At 35.2% G+C, this 19,935-nt stretch overlaps 1 pseudogene; it reads right to left on the reverse strand.

The window, feature by feature from the left end:
- The window catches only part of LOC120177695, a 93,049-nt pseudogene that overhangs the window by 43,725 nt on the left and 29,389 nt on the right, over positions 1-19,935 (reverse strand).

The raw sequence follows: 19,935 nt of genomic DNA on the forward strand, positions 1-19,935 counted from the left end.
GGATATACTTGCAACATGTTTATATGTTGTTGAATTACAATGTCCTTAAAACAGGCACATACATCTCTAATTCTCATGTGAGAACAAATGGACAGCATGTTTGAACATTGCCAACATCTGAAAGTGGGAAGAACATATTTATATCCTATGCGAGTGACTAGAGATAAAGATTGCAGTTTCATTTAATTTCTTTTACATTTTTTCATTAACTGTACCTTTACTAGTAATGAAGTGGATAATATCAAACTCTCTATTCTTAATGTTGGATTGCTGATACTGTGATTGCTCAATTTTCTTTTATTTCTAATACTTCTAGCAATATTGTAGATAAGATTTTTGAACAGCGGGGTGCCCATCAATGAAAGGCATACCCAAATGAATTTATTTTCTAATCGACATCTAATTGATCTTAATGAATTTCTTTTCCATAAAAAATCAGAAGGTACCAGGCAGCCAATTTTGAGAGAAAACTTGTTTGAATGTGAACATGAAAGGAAATCAGTAATTCTAGTTTACAAAAAGAAAAAAAGAAAAATTGGATCATTTTTTTTATAAGAAGAGAATGCCTCGTTAAAAACCCCCTTCATGATTATTGGAACGCCTAAGGAGTTCCTTAATCAGCGGAAGGAGGAAAAGAGTAACTCAAATTTCATTAATAAAAGATTAATACATAGTGTTTGAATACAACCTAGATCACCCCTTACAATGAAAAAAAACCCCAAAAAAAAGATAAACTACCCAAACAGAAACTCCCAATCTTAGCCAATACCAGACTTTGCTAAATCGTCTGCCTCAACATTTGCTGTCCTAGCTACCCAACGAATTAAACCCTCCAAAACTCTTAAACTATCAACAATATCCTTAACAATTGTAACATACACATTTGGACATTTATCCATATTCTTGACCCACTCCACTGACAACTTACTATCACTTTCAATAATCAATCGTTTCTTGAAGCACCATCGAAAGGAATCAAAGAAAATTAAACCCTCCTTAATTCCCTTAAGTTCCATTAAGGAAGGTGGACCCGAGCAAGCAATTTCTTGGAAAGAACCTAGCACCGAACCAGCTTCATCTCTTAAGATCCCGCCTAATCCACTTGTCTTCTAATCACCACTGACAACTACATACACATTCAACTTTACAAAGCCCTTGGGAGGAGGGGATCAAGAAATCTGTTTAACTATTAGATTTTTGGAAGTTGAACAGAAATCCCCAACAGAGGGATCACTTACGAGGGAGTCTTTAGTTATGGAAACATCATTAAACTTGGCTAAGAACCAAGAAGCTAGCCTAAATCTTGCAGTGAAAAATAATTCAATCTGATCTAACATACCCCATAAAAAACAATAGCATTTCTATATTTCCAAATTGTCCAAAGAACGACACCCGAAATGAAGGACCATATGGTTGAATGAGACACCAAATATTCCCAAGCTAAAAGAAATATTTGTATATTTTCATGAAAAATCGAAGTGATTCTCCACAAATTCAGGAACCTATTCCACAGATTCCACAAAACTGAGCAGGTGAAGAATAAGTGTGAAGATGATTCCATCTTCAGCTTGTATAACGGGCATAAAATGTCCACAATCCCCAGAACCCCTCTCTTTTGTAATTCTGTCTTTACGACCAATTTCTGATGAACTACCTGCCAAATAAAAGTCTCCACCCTTAGAGGCACCAACCCCCTCCATAGATGGCTCTTCCAAAAGGGATCATCATCCAAACCATAGGAACACGACTTCACACATGAGATGACAGTGTAGATACCCTCCCATTTCCTCTCCAAATGCAACCATCCCTCGAAGCTTCCGAAAGACTAGTTTTATTGATGATTGTCAACAAATCTGTCCACTGATCCAGTTCCCAATCTCTCAAGTTCCTTCTCATCTCTACGTGCAAAAACCAACCTGCAGTTTGAAACTAACCAAACTCTATTAACTTATCATTCTGATTTGTAGAGAGGGCAAAAAGTCTAGGGAAAACAACTTTAAAAGGAGAATCTATAGCCCAAATGTCATGCCAAAATCGAATGTTCTCGCCATTGCCCACTTTGACTTTAAACATGCTACTATATTTGGAACCAAATGAATCTTCTTTGAAATGATTATTCACCACCGATTTCCATAACCAAGAAGCTTGAACCATAATCTTACTATTGAACAGTAGTAAACTCTTGTCAATATTGTACTTGTTGCATATTAACTTCCTCCATTCAGACTCCTTTTCATTAGCGAACCTCCAAGACCATTTCCCTAGAAGATCTCTATTCATAAGGTTGAGGTCCAACACACCCAGACCACCATTATTTTTGGTTTTACACACTGTCAACCAATTTACCTAATGAATATTATTCTTCTCTATTCCTCCTCCCCATAAGAACCTTGCCATAATGGAATTAAGCTTTTTATTCACAGAAGAAGGGATCTTAAATAAGGATAAATAATAAGTAGGAAAAGAGAAGAATACTGCCTTTAACAAGACCAAACTCCCTGCCAAAGAAAGGGTTGCTTCCTTCCAACCGACAAGCTTATTGTAAAATTTCTGAACAACTGAATCCCATAGGGCTGTTGAATTTCTCTTTGCTCTAAGTGGTAGCCCAAGGTAATCTGATGGGATACTTTCAATTGAGCATCCAATATCACTCGCCCACTCCTTTAGCTCATCTTCACTTATATTTATGCCAAATAATATATTTTTATTGAGATTTAATTGAAGACCAGACATGACTTCAAAGACTCGTAATATTCTCTTTACATTTAGGATCAATAACTTCGAGATATTATACAAAATTATTAGATCATCTGCAAATTGTAGATGCGATAAATTGAAGGGACCTTCATTCCTACCAATAATCAAACCACAGAGTAGACCCGAAGAAATAGCCTTCAGTAGCAATAAGTTAAAAAGTTCCCCAATCAAATTAAACAACAGTAGGGAAAGAGAGCAACCCTATCTAAGACCCTTTGCCATTGAAAATTCCTCAGTAGGAACCCTATTCATCAGAACTTACACCAAGGCGGTTGTAACACATTTTCTCATCCAACTGCACCATTTGGCCCCGAAACCTATTTTCTCCATCACTTTAAAGAGAATTGGCTAATCCACCATGTCATATGTCTTTCTGAAATCCACCTTGAACACACAACCCTTTAGTCCTTTTTTCCTACAATAGTCAATTCCTTTATTAGGGATAAAAGAGCAATCCAAGATTTGTCGACCATGAATGAAATCAAATTGCGAAGAACTAATGATATCATTGATGCAAATTCTCAATCTCCTCGAAAGACATTTCGAAAGAATCTTGTACATCCCTCCTACCAAGCTGATAGGTCTATAGTCATCTAAGCCACCAATATTGAAACCCTTCAGGATAAGAGTAATGAAAGTATTATTGATTCCGTGCTCCCATTCTTTTTCTAAGAAGAAATTGTGAAAAAATCTATGAATATCTTCTTTTAGGAAGGACCAAAACCTTTTGGAAAACCCCATATTCAACCCATTAGACCATGGAGCTTTATTGCTATTGCATGAGTTTGAAGCGTCCTAAATTTCTTCCTCCGAAAACTCATTTTCTAAAATAAGGCATTGCTCCAAGGAAATTTTGGCAAAATCATCTTCACATCTTCCACTTCCAAGGTTAATCGGGAATTATAAATTTTGAAAAAGTGGTCTCGGACACTTGCCTTAATGAGAGATGGATCTTTGATGATCTCACCCTTTACATTAAGAACGTTCAAGGAATTCAAACTCTTCATAATAGAAGCACATGTATGTAAGAATCTTGAATTACGATCTCCATCTTTCACCTATTTAACTCTCGATTTTTGGAACCAAATTTGCTCCTCGATTTTATAAAGCCTCTATAATTCATTCCTTAAAAAAACCAAGCTGTGGGACTTCCATTCGAATCAAGATTCTGCTATAAATCCTTTTTTAAATTGTGAAATCTTCCTTCTACGTCAAAGATCGAAACACCTGGAAACTAATTCCTAGTTCCTGACCAATTTTTATGGCATCTTTCGTGCTTCTCAAGATACTCAAGATTCCAGCTCTTTTTTGGCTTTTTTTTTATAATCTTTAATAGACGACAACACCAAATCCTCCAAACCATCCTCATCAATTAAATAATTGAACAACTTGAAAGGTCTCTTACCCCAATTAACCCCACCATTTTCAAGAATAATAGCATTATGATCTGAAACTCACTAAGGAAGTAGAGACTGGCAATTTCAGGGAAGGTTGTCATGAAGTTTGTATCCACCAAGAACCAGTCCAATATAGGAGATTCCTGATTATTGCACCATTGAACATTCCCCCAGATAAAAGAAGATCAATTAGGCTAACTTGATGAATAAAAAGCCTAAAAGTCTCCATTGAATTCCTGTTTTGTGTTATTCCTTTCTTCTCTTCTTCTATCAAATACACGCTGAAGTCCCCTTTCACACATAAATGTATTCTGTGACTATCCAGATACGAATAAAGCTCCTCGAAAATCTTGTTTTCTCATCCTCCATGGAAGGCCCATATACTTTAATAAGTTCACAACTAAATTGATTTTCTCTAAACTTCCCAAAGATAGTAATGAACCTTTTGTTGACAAAATGATCTTCCACTTAGAAAATGTTTTCATCCTAACAACTCAAAAGACCTCCTAAAGAGCCTTCAGCTAGTGATTCTATAAACCCTTGAAGACTAGTCAACCCATTCATTCTAAAAAATGATCTTGGTAAATTTTCCACTTTGGTTTCTTGTAGAAAAAGAAAAGATGGATTGTTCTTGGAAACCAATTTTTGTACTGCGCATTGTTTCTCCTTCTTTCCCAATCCCTTACATTCCATGTAACGATAGCTAACTTTACAAATATAATATAATAATCTAGGAACCTAACTATCCCACAATATGGTAGCCACCTTATCTAGCATATCTTATTCCTTTCTCCAAATTAATTATTTTTTCCAGATATGCATTATTCCCGTCCTTGAAGGATACACCCAACGACTTAGTTATTTCCAAAGTAGCCAGAGCTTCCTCCAACAATGGGAGAAAACTGAGAAAGAGATTGTAGAAATGTTGACCTGATCTAACGCATCCCTTATCAAAGTTCATCTAAACCTCCTATTAATTTTCTCCTTAACGATGTTGGAACTACAGCCTTCTGATTGACATCCTTCATCGGGATTTATTTGTGTTCGATACTCTGTTTAGCTCTGAGAATAACTGTCCACATATCCCTCTCTGGCAATTCCTATCTCTGGGTCTGCTATAGAAAAAGACTGACCTGAACATAAAACCAATGTCATCTCCCTCTTTTCAACTTGATCCCCCTCTGTTATAGAATTTGTATCATGCTCTTTTCGAAGTCAAATTTTGTTGGGACCATTGGCGCACCCCATGATGCAGTGGAAACAAAACTCGACGGTCTAACCAGCGATCCAAGTAAGAAAAACTGAAATCGGGAGGAAGAGATGCGAATACTTACAACGGGTTCCTTGAAAAACAACAAGGACAACAGTGAATACTGGTGGTGTAGATCGATTCAAATCGTAAGCCTCTACGAAATCACGTCTCGGCCTCTACTCAGTTCACCCGATTGAGAGCAATATTTTTCTTCCCCAAAACAGTTTTGAGAGAAAAACGACTGAAGGTTTTATGTGTGTGTTCTTAAATGGCTGCTAGACCTAACACACCCTTTTATAGCCAAGTTACCCTAATCATATTAGGGTTTTATTATTTTAAATTAATTAAATCTATATTTAATTAATTGGAATTTAATAATATTTTTATATCCAAGTTACCCTAATCATATTAGGGATTTTATTATTTCAAATTAATTAAATCTATATTTAATTAATTAAAATTAAATAATCGAGATTATTAAAACATATATTTAATTACTCTAGATATATATTTTAGTAACGTACAACAAATTGTACATATTTTCTCGTTTCAATCCTAGAGTGTGAGCTTGTAGGTTCTTGTAACGTTAGAAGTAATTATTAGGACAATTCTAATATTACATACAATAAGTGACATCTAGCAATATATCATTGTCACCTAAGTTACAAGAAAATATGATTCCACATATCATCTTGGTGATTAACTCTTTTATGTATTACATCCTTATGTCTTTTATATCTAGAATAGGCATAAGTCTTGGAATAGTCACACTTGTATAGCCCATCTATTGTTTCTTGATATATAGAGTAGACTGTAATTAACGAATAGTTAATGATATCTCATATAAACTTATTCTAGCATGGCCATGCATTTCTAGTCTTACTCAATCAAGTGGCCTGTGATATATTTCCTATTATGTAGGAAGGACAAATCTTATCTTAATCATACACACCCACTACATATATTGAAATATATTCAATAACAGTCTTTATAGAGCAACCAGTTACGGAGCTTGTTTAGCTACATCAAAACATACAACAATATATATTGGGATATTAATGATCTCAAGTCTGAGGATCATACATATAGTCATCACCAGGGGAAATGTTATAACTGTCACATAATAATCCAAGACATATGCTCATGGTCGGTCAATCCAATACATTGTTCTCTAACAATATAATCATGTATCAATTATGACATCTCTATGTCAATGACAATTTGTTGTCATCAATCAATAACATGTTAGTTTTAAGCGTATTATTATTGTCCAAGCCCATAATAATACTTGACTAGGGATCTCTTAATAATAACAATTATGTCATTATATGGACTTTATTATCTTCTAGTTTATGTTAAACACATATATATATATAAATGAAAATAATAGATGTAATACCTTTATTTAATAAAATCGGTAAATAAAAGTATTATTACAATCAACATATGATTGGTCTTTGGGCATACTCTAACAATCTCCCACTAGCACTAAGACCAATCACTCGCATATCTAACGCCGAGTGACTCAGTGTTACGATCATGCCTCTGCTGTGTAAGAGGTTTGGTAAAGGGATCAACAATGTTATCATCCATGTGTACTCTATATATCTCCACATCTCCTCGATCAATGATCTCTCGAATAAGATGAAAGCGCCTAAGAATATGTTTGGATCGTCGATGAGATATGGGTTCCTTTGCTTGTGGAATGGCTCCATTATTTTCACAACGGAGTTCTATAACATCTGATATGCTGTGAACAACCCCTAATTTTGATATGAACTTCTTGATCCAAACAACCTCTTTTACTGCTTCACTGGCTGTAATGTATTCAACCACTGTTGTACAATCATCTACTATGTCTTGCTTCGAACTTTTCCATATCACAACACCTCCATTAAGACAAAACACAAAACCCGATTGCAATCGTGAGTCATCCTTGTCAGTTTAGAATCTGGCATCAGTATAACCTTTTATACTAAGCTCTTCCTCCCCTTCATAGACAAGAAATTTATCCTTAGTTCTTCTTAAGTACTTAAGTACTTAAGTACATATCATGGCATATATTATAGAACCAATAACCAAAGAATATGGAATCTTATTCATCTGTTCTCTTTCTAGTAGAGTTGAAGGACACATTTCCTTAAAAAGAGAAATGCCATGTCTCATAGGCAAAAATCCTTTCTTGGATTCTTCCATACTGAACCTTTTCAACACTTTGTCTATATATGTACTTTGACTCAGACCTAGAAGTCGTCTTGATCTATCTCTATAGATCTTAACTCCTAAGATTTACGCTGCCTCACCCAAATCTTTCATAGAAAAATAACTACTTAACCAAGTCTTAACAGACTGTAAAGTAGGTATATCATTTCCGGTGAATATCAATTGCTTATTCTTTGCGTTTAACCAAGATGGATTTATGTGCCAATGCTTTCACGAATCCCACACAATATCAATCAAAGCCTTGACGAGGGTAAATATTGGACGGTTAAGTTAACTTAGATTATAAAGAGGGATGTGCATAATTATCTCATCATTGTTCGTTTTAATATTAGGCCCTTATTGATCTCATCAATATTTATTCTTATTTTATCATTTGATGCATTGCATACATAACAAATATATAGAAATAAATAAGATACAATGGTTATAGCCCAAAACAATGACTAAGGTGGCCTATCCCGAGCTAATGGGAGAACCAAGAACCCTAAGCCTGAGACTATTCTCTAGGCATCTTCTCGCCATTCTTCTGTTCCTTGTGAATCTTCATAGGTTTACAATTTTAAAAGAAACTCGTTTTAAATATGAGGGAGTAAGATGAGAAGAGAAATACAACTGAGATATAGACAGGCACGTCTCGCAGACCGTATTTCAAAAAAAAACCATTGTAAATTGAACAAGGGCTATAACCATGCATATCAAACACCGTGCAAAACAAACATATCATATATATATACACGTTGTTATGCCTTTGTTAAAAATATTAATATGGGCCTTCAATTTGTACTGCTGATGAGGGGTAAAGGGGTGAAGCCCTTAGCGCGCTTAGGCCATCACGGTACGGCCGGTGGGATATTTTGAAAAATAGTACTTCTGTTTCCATGGAAAAACTTTACGATTTGATAACAATTATCAACAGAATCGTGCTTTTGGGATTTTCAATCCCAAAGGTTTTCTGCATCGGAACAACCATTGTTCCACTTCCAAACGCGATCTGCTATCGCACTCCCACAGATCATCCAACAACAAATTGATTGAAAAACATATTAATTAATTAACATATTAACAAATTAACATATTAATCTTTGCGGTCATCGATTCGAACAATAATATCAGCATATTTACCGAATCGATAAAACTAAAACATGCATCTCATACATATTGCATCAACCCAAAATTTAACCCAAATTCAGATCGTATAAGTAGCTCTGATGCCACTATTGGGACTGTCGGCGCACCCAATGGTGCAGCGAAAACAAAACTCAACAGTCTCACCAGCGATCCAAGTATGAAAAACTGAAATCGGGAGGAAGGGATGCGAATACTTACAACGGGTTCCTTGAAAAACAACAAGGACAACAGTTAATACTAGTGGTGTAGATCGGTTCGTATCGTAAGCCTCCAAAACATTACGTATCGGCCTCTACTCAGTTCACCCGATTGAGAGTAATATTTTTCTTCCCCAAAACAATTTTGAGAGAAAAATGACTGAATGTTTTATGTGTGTGTTCTTAAATGGCTGCTAGACCTAACATACCCTTTTATAGTCAAGTTACCCTAATCATATTAGGGTTTTATTATTTCAAATTAATTAAATTTATATTTAATTAATTGGAATTTAATAATCCTTTTATATCCAAGTTACCCAAATCATATTAGGGATTTTATTATTTCAAATTAATTAAATCTATATTTAATTAATTGAAATTAAATATTCAGGATTATTAAAACATATATTTAATTAACTCTAGATATATATTTTAGTAACGTACAACAAATTGTACATTTTTGCTCGTTTCAATCCTAGGGTGTGAGCTTGTAGGTTCTTGTAATGTTAGCAGTAATTATTAGAACAATTCTAATATTATATACAATGAGTGACATCTAGCAATATATCATTGTCACCTAAGTTACAAGAAAATATGATTCGACATATCATCTTGGTGATTAACTCTTTTATGTATTACATCCTTATGTCCTTTATATCTAGAATAGGCATAAGTCTTGGAATAGTCACACTTGTATAGCCCATCTATTGTTTCTTGATATCTAGAGTAGACTGCAATTAACAAATAGTTTATGATATCTCATATCAACTTATTCGAGCATGACCATGCGGTTCTAGTCTTACTCAATCAAATGGCCTGTGATATATTTCCTATTATGTAGGAAGGACAAATCTTATCTTAATCATTCACACCCCCTACATAGATTAAGATATATTCAATAACAGTCTTTATAGAGCAACCAGTTACAGAGCTTGTTTAGCTGCATCAAAACATACAACAATATATATTAGGATATTATTGATCTCAAGTCTAAGGATCATACATATAGTCATCACCAGGAGCAATGTTATGACTGTCACATAATAATCCAAGACATTTACTCATGGTCGGTCAATCCAATACATTATTCTCTAACAATATAATGATGTATCAATTTTGACATCTCCATGTCAATGAAAACTTATTGTCATCAATCAATAACATGTTAGTTTTAAGCGTATTATCATTGTCCATGCCCATAATAATACTTGACTAGGGATCTTTTAATAATAACAATTATATCATTATATGGACTTTATTATCTTCTAGTTTATGTTAAACACATATATGTAAATGAAAATAATAGCGACAATGCCTTTATTCAATAAAATCGGTAAATAAAAGTATTATTACAATCATCATATGATTGGTCTTTGGGCATACTCTAACAATCTCCCACTAGGACTAAGACCAATCACACATATATCTAATACCGAGTGACTCAGTGTGATGATCATGCCTACGTTGTGTAAGACATTTAGTCAAGGGATCAACAATGTTGTCATCCATGTGTACTCTACATATTTCCACATCTCCTCGATCAATGATCTATCGAATGAGATGAAAGCGCCTAAGAATATGTTTGGATCGTTGATGAGATATGGGTTCCATTGCTTGTGCAATGGCTCCATTATTGTCACAACGGAGTTCTATAACATCTGATATGCTGCGAACAACCCCTAATTTTGATATGAACTTCTTGATCCAAACAGCCTCTTTTGCTGCTTCACTGGCTGCAATGTATTCAACCTCTGTTGTACAATCATCTACTATGTCTTGCTTCGAACTTTTCCAGCTCAAAGCACCTCCATTAAGACAAAACACAAAACCTGATTGCGATCGTGAGTCATCCTTGTCAGTTTGGAAGCTGGCATCAATATATAACCTTTTATACTAAGCTCTTCCTCCCCTCCATAGACAAGAAATTTATCCTTAGTTCTTCTTAAGTACTTAAGGATATTCTTAACCACAACCCAATGATTTTTCACCAGGGTTTGCTTGATACCGACTCGTCATGCTTAGAGCATACGATACATCTGGTCGAGTACATATCATGGCATACATTATAGAACCAATAGCCGAAGCATATGGAATCTTATTCATCTGTTCTCTTTCTAGTAGAGTTGAAGGACACATTTCCTTAGAAAGAGAAATGCCATGTCTCATAGGCAAAAATCCTTTCTTGGATTCTTCCATACTGAACCTTTTCAACACTTTGTCTATATATGTACTTTGACTCAGACCTAGAAGTCGTCTTGATCTATCTCTATAGATCTTAACTCCTAAGATATACGCTGCCTCACCCAAATCTTTCATAGAAAAATAACTACTTAACCAAGTCTTAACAGACTGTAAAGTAGGTATATCATTTCCTATGATGAGTATGTCGTCTACATACAAGATTAAGAAAGAAACAATGCTCCCACTAGCCATCTAATAAACACAAGGCTTATCTTTATTTCTGATAAAACCAAACTCTTTGATTGCATTATTGAAATGAAGATTCCAGCTTTGAAAACTTACTTTAGTCCATTAATAGACCTCTGTAGCTTACAAACCTTTCCAGTATTTCCTGGAAAGACAAAACCTTCTGGTTGTGTCATATACATATTCTCTTCAAGTTTTCCATTAAGGAAGGCGGTTTTGACATCCATTTGCCAGATTTCATAATCATGGAATGCATCTATTACGAGTAGGATCTGGATGGACTTAAACATAGCTACAGGGGAGAATATTTCGTCATGGTCTACATCATGAACTTGTCGAAAACCTTTAGCGACTAATCGCCCCTTGTATGTTTGTACATTACCATATATGTCAGTTTTCTTCTTGAAAACCCATTTACACCCTATAGGTTTGACCCCTTCAGGTGGTTCAACCAAAGTCCATACTTGGTTTACTAACATGGAATCCATCTCAGATCTCACTGCTTCAAGCCATTTCTCAGAGTCTGGGCTAGACACTGCCTCTTGATAAGTCCTGGGCTCATCTTGATCCATAGGAAGAACATCTCCATGTGTCATAATGAGAAATCCAAATCTCTCAGGTGCACGATGTTCTCTTGTGGAACTACGCAGTGATTGCATTTCTAAATCTGTTGAATGCTCCTCAACAACTTGTGAAACATGCTCAACTTCAGGTTCATTTTTTTTGTTGTTCTTGAACTTCTCCAAGTTCAATATTTATACCCTTTCCTTTCTTTGAGAGAAATTCTCTTTCGAGAAAAACTTTCGTTCGAGCAACAAACACTTTGTTCTCGTTAGGGTTGAAGAAATAATATCCCTTAGTTTCTTTAGGATATCCAACAAATATACACTTATGAGATTTAGGTTCAAGCTTTATAGACATCTGATGTTTTACATAAGCTTTACAACCTTAAATCTTCATAAAAGACATACTGGGATGTTTCCCAGTCCATATCTCTTATGGTGTCTTTTTAACCGATTTAGATGGAATACGATTTAGTGTGAAAGTGGCTATTTCAAGTGCATGTCCCCAAAAAGATGTCAAAAGATCACTATGACTCATCATCGATCGAACCATGTCTAACAGTATTTGATTCCATCTTTCAAAAACTCTATTCCACTGTGGTGTACCATGTGGTGTAAGCTATGAGACAATCCCACATTCTTTTAGGAGTTCATCAAACTCTATGCTTAAGTATTCTCCACCTCGATCTAATCGAAGTGCCTTAATACTCTTTCCTAGTTGATTTTGTACTTCATTTTTTAAATTCCTTAAACTTTTCAAGGGCTTCAGATTTATGGTGCATAAGATAAATATACCCATATCGACCGAAGTCATCGGTAAAAGTAATGAAGTAATGGAATCCACCTCTGGCTTGTGTATTCATTGGTCCATATGCATCACTATGTATTAACCCCAATAAATCACTTGCTCGCTCACCTTTACTATTAAAAGGAGATTTAGTCATTTTTCCCAACAAGCAAGATTTGCATAAATCATATTGTTCGAAAACAAATGAATCTAAGAATCCATCTTTATGGAGTTTTGATATGCGTTTCTCACTTATATGGCCTAAACGACAATACCAAAGATAAGTTTGATTCGAGTCATTTGTTTTTGATCTCTTAGTATTTATGTTATAAATGGTGTTATCTTGATCCAAAATATAGATACTATTAACCAATTGTGTTGAACCATAGAAAACACTATCGAGATAAAAAGAACAACAATTATTCTTAATAATAATGTCAAAGCCAATCTTGTCCAAACAAGAAATAGAAATAATGTTCTTAGTCAAACTAGGCACATAATAACAATCCTCTAAATTTAAATCAAGTCTACTAGGAAAAGATAAAACATGTCCCTATAGATAATGCATCAACTCTTGCTCCATTTCCCACTCGTAGTTCCACGTCTCCTTTACCCATATTCCTTCTCTTTTGCAGTCCCTGTACAGAAGTACAAATATGAGAACCACAACTGATATCTAATACCCAAGAAGTAGATTTTGAAAAATTAACATCAATAACATAAATACCTGAAACAAACTTTTCGTTTGCTTTTGCCTTCTTGACCTCTTCAAGGTAAACAGGACAATTTCTCTTCCAGTGTCCGGTCTTATCTCAATGAAAACATTTTCCTTCTTTGCTAACTCCCCCTTTGGGTTTCAATTCATTTTTCCCTTTTGGTCTGGTCTTACCATTGCCCTTAGACTTTTCCACTACCTTTTTTCCCCTTTCCTTTGTCCTTGTGGACAATCAGAATGGGCTTAAGTCTAACCTTTTTCATGCTACTTTCAGCAGTTCTTAATGCGCCAAGTAATTGTGGTAAAGTCTTGTTAATTTCATTCATGTTGAAATTTAGGACAAATTGGCTAAAGCTATCTAGCAACGATTGCAAGATAACATCGGTAGCCAATTCATCTTTGAGAGGAAATCCCAGCTTTTCCAACGTTTGGATGTAGCCCATCATCTTGATGACATGAGCTCCTACAGGAGTTCCCTCTGCCATTTTGCATTGAAATAGAGTTTTAGAGGTTTAATATCTCTCTTGACGTGCTTTCCCTTCATACATTTCTTTGAGATTTTGAATTATCTCATATGCAACCATGTCCTTATGTTACTTCTGAAGCTCAGGAGTCATGGTGGCAAGCATTAGACATCCAACATCTAACATATCATCCATATGTTTCTTGAATTTGTCTTTGTAAGCTTTTGAAGCATTAGCTGTCGGTTCATCAGGAATATCTTCCGCAATTACATATTCCTTTCTTTCCTGTTTGAGAACAATTCTCAAATTACGAAACCAGTCAAGGAAGTTTATGCCATTAAGTTTATCCTTCTCAAGGAGTGATCGCAGTGATAAAGTGTTGTTTGCCATTAAATCTACAACAATGGAAATATTAAAGTAAGTAAATTTACCGAATTAAAATTTATAAATAGGACTTTATTTACAAATAACTCCCACTATTTTATTCAAAATTAAAAACCCACTTTGTTTTAATTTCGGAAAAATTTAGCGAAACTTTTTCTAGTGGGTGAGGATCCATAATACATCAATTTTCTAAATCAACTTTGGCTTTTCTTTTAGGATATTGATTATTTAGGTAAGTAACACTTTACTAGTTGAATCTCATGTAACTCCTCATTTTGGTGAACAACTTTTGTTCAAGTCATCTTATGACTTATCCAAATATTTAACCTCTAGATTTCTAATCCTATTAGAATAACTTAGCTAAGTTATTACCAATATTTCAACCGGTGAATATCACTTTCTTATTCTTCGTGTTTAACCAAGATAGATTTATGTGCCAATGCTTTGGCAAAGCCCACACAATATCGATCAAAGCCTTAACGAGGGTAAATATTGGACGGTTAAGTTAACTTAGATTATAAAGAGGGATTTGCGTAATTATCTCATCATTGTTTAATTTAATATTAGGCCCTTATTGATCTCATCAATATTTATTCTTATTTTATCATTTGATGCATTGTATACATAACAAATATAACAATAAATAAGATGCAATGGTTATAGCCCAAAATAATAACTAAGGTGGCTCATCCCAAGTTAATGGGAGAACTAAGAACCCTAAAGCCTAAGACTATTCTCTAGGCATCTTCACGCCATTCTTATGCTCCTTGTGAATCTTCATAGGTTTACAATTTTAAAAGAAACTCGTTTTACATACGAGGGAGTAAGGTGAGAAGAGAAATACAACAGAGATATAGAAATACACGGCTCGTAGACCGTATTTCAAAATAAACCATTATAAGTTGAACAAGGGCTATAACCATGTATATCAAACACCGTGCAAAACAAACATATCATATATATATACACGTTGTTATGCCTTTGTTAAAAATATTAATATGAGCCTTCAATTTGTACTGTTGATGAGGGGTTAAGGGGCTCTGATGCCACTGTTGGGACCGTTGGCACACCCCATGGTTTGATAATAATTATCAACATAATCGTGCTTTTGAGATTTCCAATCCCAAAGGTTTTCTGCATCAGAGCAACCATTGTTCCACTTCCAAACGCGATCTGCTATCGCAGTCTCACAGATCATCCATCAACAAATCGATTGTAAAACATATTAATAAATTAACATATTAATCTTTGCGGTTATCAATTCTAACAATAATATCAATATATTTACCAAATTGGTAAAACTAAAATCTGCATCTCATACATATCGTATCAATAAAAAATTTAACCCAAATTCTGATCGTACAACTGGCTCTGATGCCACTGTTGGGACCGTCGGCGCACCCTATGGTGTGGCAGAAACTAAACTCGACGGTCTCACCAGCGATCCAAGTACGAAAAACTGAAATCGAGTGGAAGGGATGCGAATACTTACAGCGGGTTCCTTGAAAAACAACAAGGGCAACAATGAATACTGGTGGTGTAGATCGGTTCAAATCGTAAGCCTCCACGAAATAACGTCTCGTCCTCTACTCAGTTCACCTGATTGAGAGCAATATTTTTCTTCCCCAAAATAGATTTAAGAGAAAAACGGTTGAAGCTTTTTTGTGTGTGTTCTTAAATGGCTGCTAGACCTAACACACCCTTTTATGGCAAAGTTACCCTAATCATATTAGGGTTTTATTATTTCAAATTAATTAAATCTATATTTAATTAATTAGAATTTAATAATCCTTTTATATCCAAGTTACTCTAATCATATTAAGGATTTTATTATTTCAAATTAATTAAATCTATATTTAATTAATTGAAATTAAATATTCAGGATTATTAAAACATATATTTAATTAACTCTAGATATATATTTTAGTAACGTACAACAAATTGTACATATTTGCTCGTTTCAATCCTAGGGTGTGACCTTGTAGGTTCTTGTAACGTTAGCAGCAATTATTAGAACAATTCTAATATTACATACAATGAGTGACATCTAGCAATATATCATTGTCACCTAAGTTACAAGAAAATATGATTCGACATATCGTCTTGGTGATTAACTCTTTTATGTATTACATCCTTATGTCCTTTATATCTAGAATAGGCATAAGTCTTGGAATAGTCATACTTGTATAGCCCATATATTGTTTCTTGATATCTAGAGTAGACTGTAATTAACGAATAGTTTATGATATCTCATATCAACTTATTCGAGCATGGCCATGCGTTTCTAGTCTTACTCAATCAAGTGGCCTGTGATATATTTCCTATTATGTAGGAAGGACAAATCTTATCTTAATCATACACACCCACTACATATATTGAGATATGTTCAATAACAGTCTTTATAGAGTAACCAGTTACGAAGCTTGTTTAGCTGCATCAAAACATACAACAATATATGTTGGGATAGTATTGATCTCAAGTATGAGGATCATACATATAGTTATCACCATGAGCAATGTTATAAATGTCACATAATAATCGAAGACATATGCTCATGGTCGGTCAATCCAATACATTGTTCTCTAACAATATAATCATGTATCAATTCTGACATCTCTATGTCAATGACAACTCGTTGTCATGAATCAATAACATGTTATTCTTAAACGTATTATTATTGTCCATGCCTATAATAATACTTGACTAGAGATCTTTTAATAATAACAATTATGTCATTGTATGGACTTTATTATCTTCCAGTTTATGTTAAACACACACATATATATATAAATGAAAATAATAGCGGTAATTCCTTTATTCAATAAAATCGGTAAATAAAAGTATTATTACAATCATCATATGATTGGTCTTTGGGCATACTCTAACAAATTTTCCTATCCCTCGACCTTTTGTAAACTCTCTTAAAACAGTCGATCCTTATCCTCCCATCCGGGGCGCTCTTGATGGATAATCTAATTGCTGAAAGGTATGGAAACCTTCCCCTTGATCGATTCTCCGTAAAACCTTCAAAAGTCCCTATCTTTACTAATTCCACTGCAAGAGCCCCTTTTCTATCAACTACTCATTACTCGCATGGACTTTTCCCACAATTGACTTCGCCTCCATTATTATAAGAAAAAAATCGATTCTTCTTCTGATCTATAAAGCCTTACCCCTTTAAATCAATTCCTGGCCCAGAAGGTATAATCTTTAAGAGAGAGGAGTCGAGCTCACTATTTTCATTAATTGAGCTAGAGAGTTAGTATCTGAACATACTAGATTCCTAGTGCCCATCCCCACATACTCCCCAACATTGCTTCTCTAAAAAATGAGGAAGTCTGATACCCTGTTATTAATGCGTTCCCTACCCCTACTTCTCATTGATGACTGTTATCTCCCACCATATCCAACCAACATGGAAGAAACTCCTTGTTCAATCCACGTGTCCACCTTTTATCGTGCATCCTCGATTGACTGTTCAGATCTTTCATCGTCTACTGTCAGCTTCCTCCTCCAACAAAGCTTTCTCATTGACTCGATCATTGGTATCTTTCTATGAAGTTTTTCTTAAAAGATGCTCAAAATATTAGACACTGATCCCAGCTTTATACTCACCTTGAAGGACCTACCATATGACGTACATTGATCATCTCTGGGATGTTAAACGAACTCACCACCCTAACCAGAATTATCGCCTTTGAAAGATCCTCCTTATTTTGTGTCGAATTCTGAATGTGTTCCATCGTCCCCCACCTCCTAGCTAGCCTTTCCAGAAAAGAATCTTGCCAGCATAAAAGAGGGACACCATATAACTCAACCAGTCAGTAAGCCATTGGAACTCCGTCTTTATTCAGCAAAGGTGCAAGCCGATCAAACCAAAACCATAAATCCTCTTTCTTTTTCATCCATGTCTCCGACATCTCTTCGATCGATTTGAAAGTGACGATACAAGAATTCCAGATGTAACCCCAACTTGAAATATGAACTTTATAACCCTCATTAGCCAACGCCTTCTGCACCAACTCCAGTTTGAAAGAATGTTTGACAATCCTCATTAATGATCGTTTTATCCAGCTTGAACTTTTAGAAGGGATATGCATCTCCCATACATTCCTCTTCTCTGCCGCCTTGTTCTTACTGTCATTCCTATTCTCCCTGTATTTCAAATCACTCCGTTGCCTTTTTTCCATGAACAAACCATCTTTATAAGATCTATCATCCCATATACTCCTCGGAATGCCAACTTTCTCTTTTAACTTTGTTATTTCTTCTATATTCGACCTTGAAGCATCAGTCAATATTCATTTTGTCCCCATTGTCCTTGATCGAGCGTTATGATATTTTGCAACTTCTACTGATACTTTTCTCCCATCTATTCACGATCCATTTACATTCTCGATAGCCTTATTAGATCTGCCTCATTACCAAACTACACAAAAGCGAAAATGGAGGATTTGTATTTTGTTTAGTCATTACGCTTGGGATCAATACTCTCACTATAGGACCCTGAAAGAGGAACAATTCCCTTAATGTTCATCTTGAAACTCTCTTACTCAGATTAGTTTAAGGGATGAAAGAACATACAAGGTTACTCTAGTCTCAAACGGAAGGCCAAGGGATGAACATACGATTAAAGATAATAGAGAGTGGCGTATAGGAATGGTTTTCGAAAAAAGAAATGTGTACAAGATGCACATCTCTTCCGTTGAATCAGATTGAGTTAAAAGTTCTTTAATAGGGATTATCAAACCTCTTTTCAACTTGAAACTAGTTCAAAAGGGTAGAGATGGGATTAACGTTAGGATCGCCAGCTAGGGATAAGCTCGGAACTCTTATGAAAGAGGATTAACCTCTTTCGTATCAAGGTTACTCTAGTCTCAAACTAGCAGAGAAGTGGTCGAAGAAAAAGGAGGAACTATTCTTTTAGTTTGAATGGATTGAACCTCTTATGAATGAGGATGGTATGCCTATGGTTTTTTGCTCGGTAGAACTGTTTGGAGTTCATTTGTTATGCTGGAATGTTCTGTCCCTGTGAAAACTTGCTGGGCAGTGGGGGAAGCTGATGTGCATCTAGGAATCGACAGTCAATAGAAATGACATGTCGGTAGTAAGGTTTCTGCTGAGGGTAGCGAACCCTTTTGATGTACCAGAAATAATCATGCTAGGATCTTATGGGAGATCCTTTAAGGTGAAAGTAAAACTGGGGTTGGTGTTTAGAAGATAGGATGTTATTTCGAAAAAGTCATCAGAGGTAGCCGTTGAGGGCGTGTACAATGAGGTTGCAACATTAGAAAGAAGGAAGAAGGTCGGGCAATAGAGGTTGTTGGTAAATCTGATTTGGCTGTTGAGGATACTAGGTTAAGGGTGGATACGTGGTAGGAAGAGGGTGAAGTTACTGGATTTTTAGGCGGCTGCGAGGGCCAACAGTTAATGCGTTAAGTGAGAGAAGGGGAACAAAACAGAGTAGGGCAGTCAGATATAATCGATTATGGGAAAACATATAGAAGGGATTTTGAGGGACTTAGTTTAAGAAAAAAATGTTAACTTGGAGGATAGTAAACAAGCCCAATCAAAAAACAATTGTGAGCCAATTTCCACCACGTTTAGATTGGATCCGTCTGGGCCTATTTTGAATTTAGAA

This window comes from Hibiscus syriacus, unplaced genomic scaffold, assembly GCF_006381635.1.
Source record: "Hibiscus syriacus cultivar Baekdansim isolate YM2019G1 unplaced genomic scaffold, ASM638163v2 tig00112305_pilon, whole genome shotgun sequence".
Taxonomy (NCBI): Eukaryota; Viridiplantae; Streptophyta; class Magnoliopsida; order Malvales; family Malvaceae; genus Hibiscus; species Hibiscus syriacus.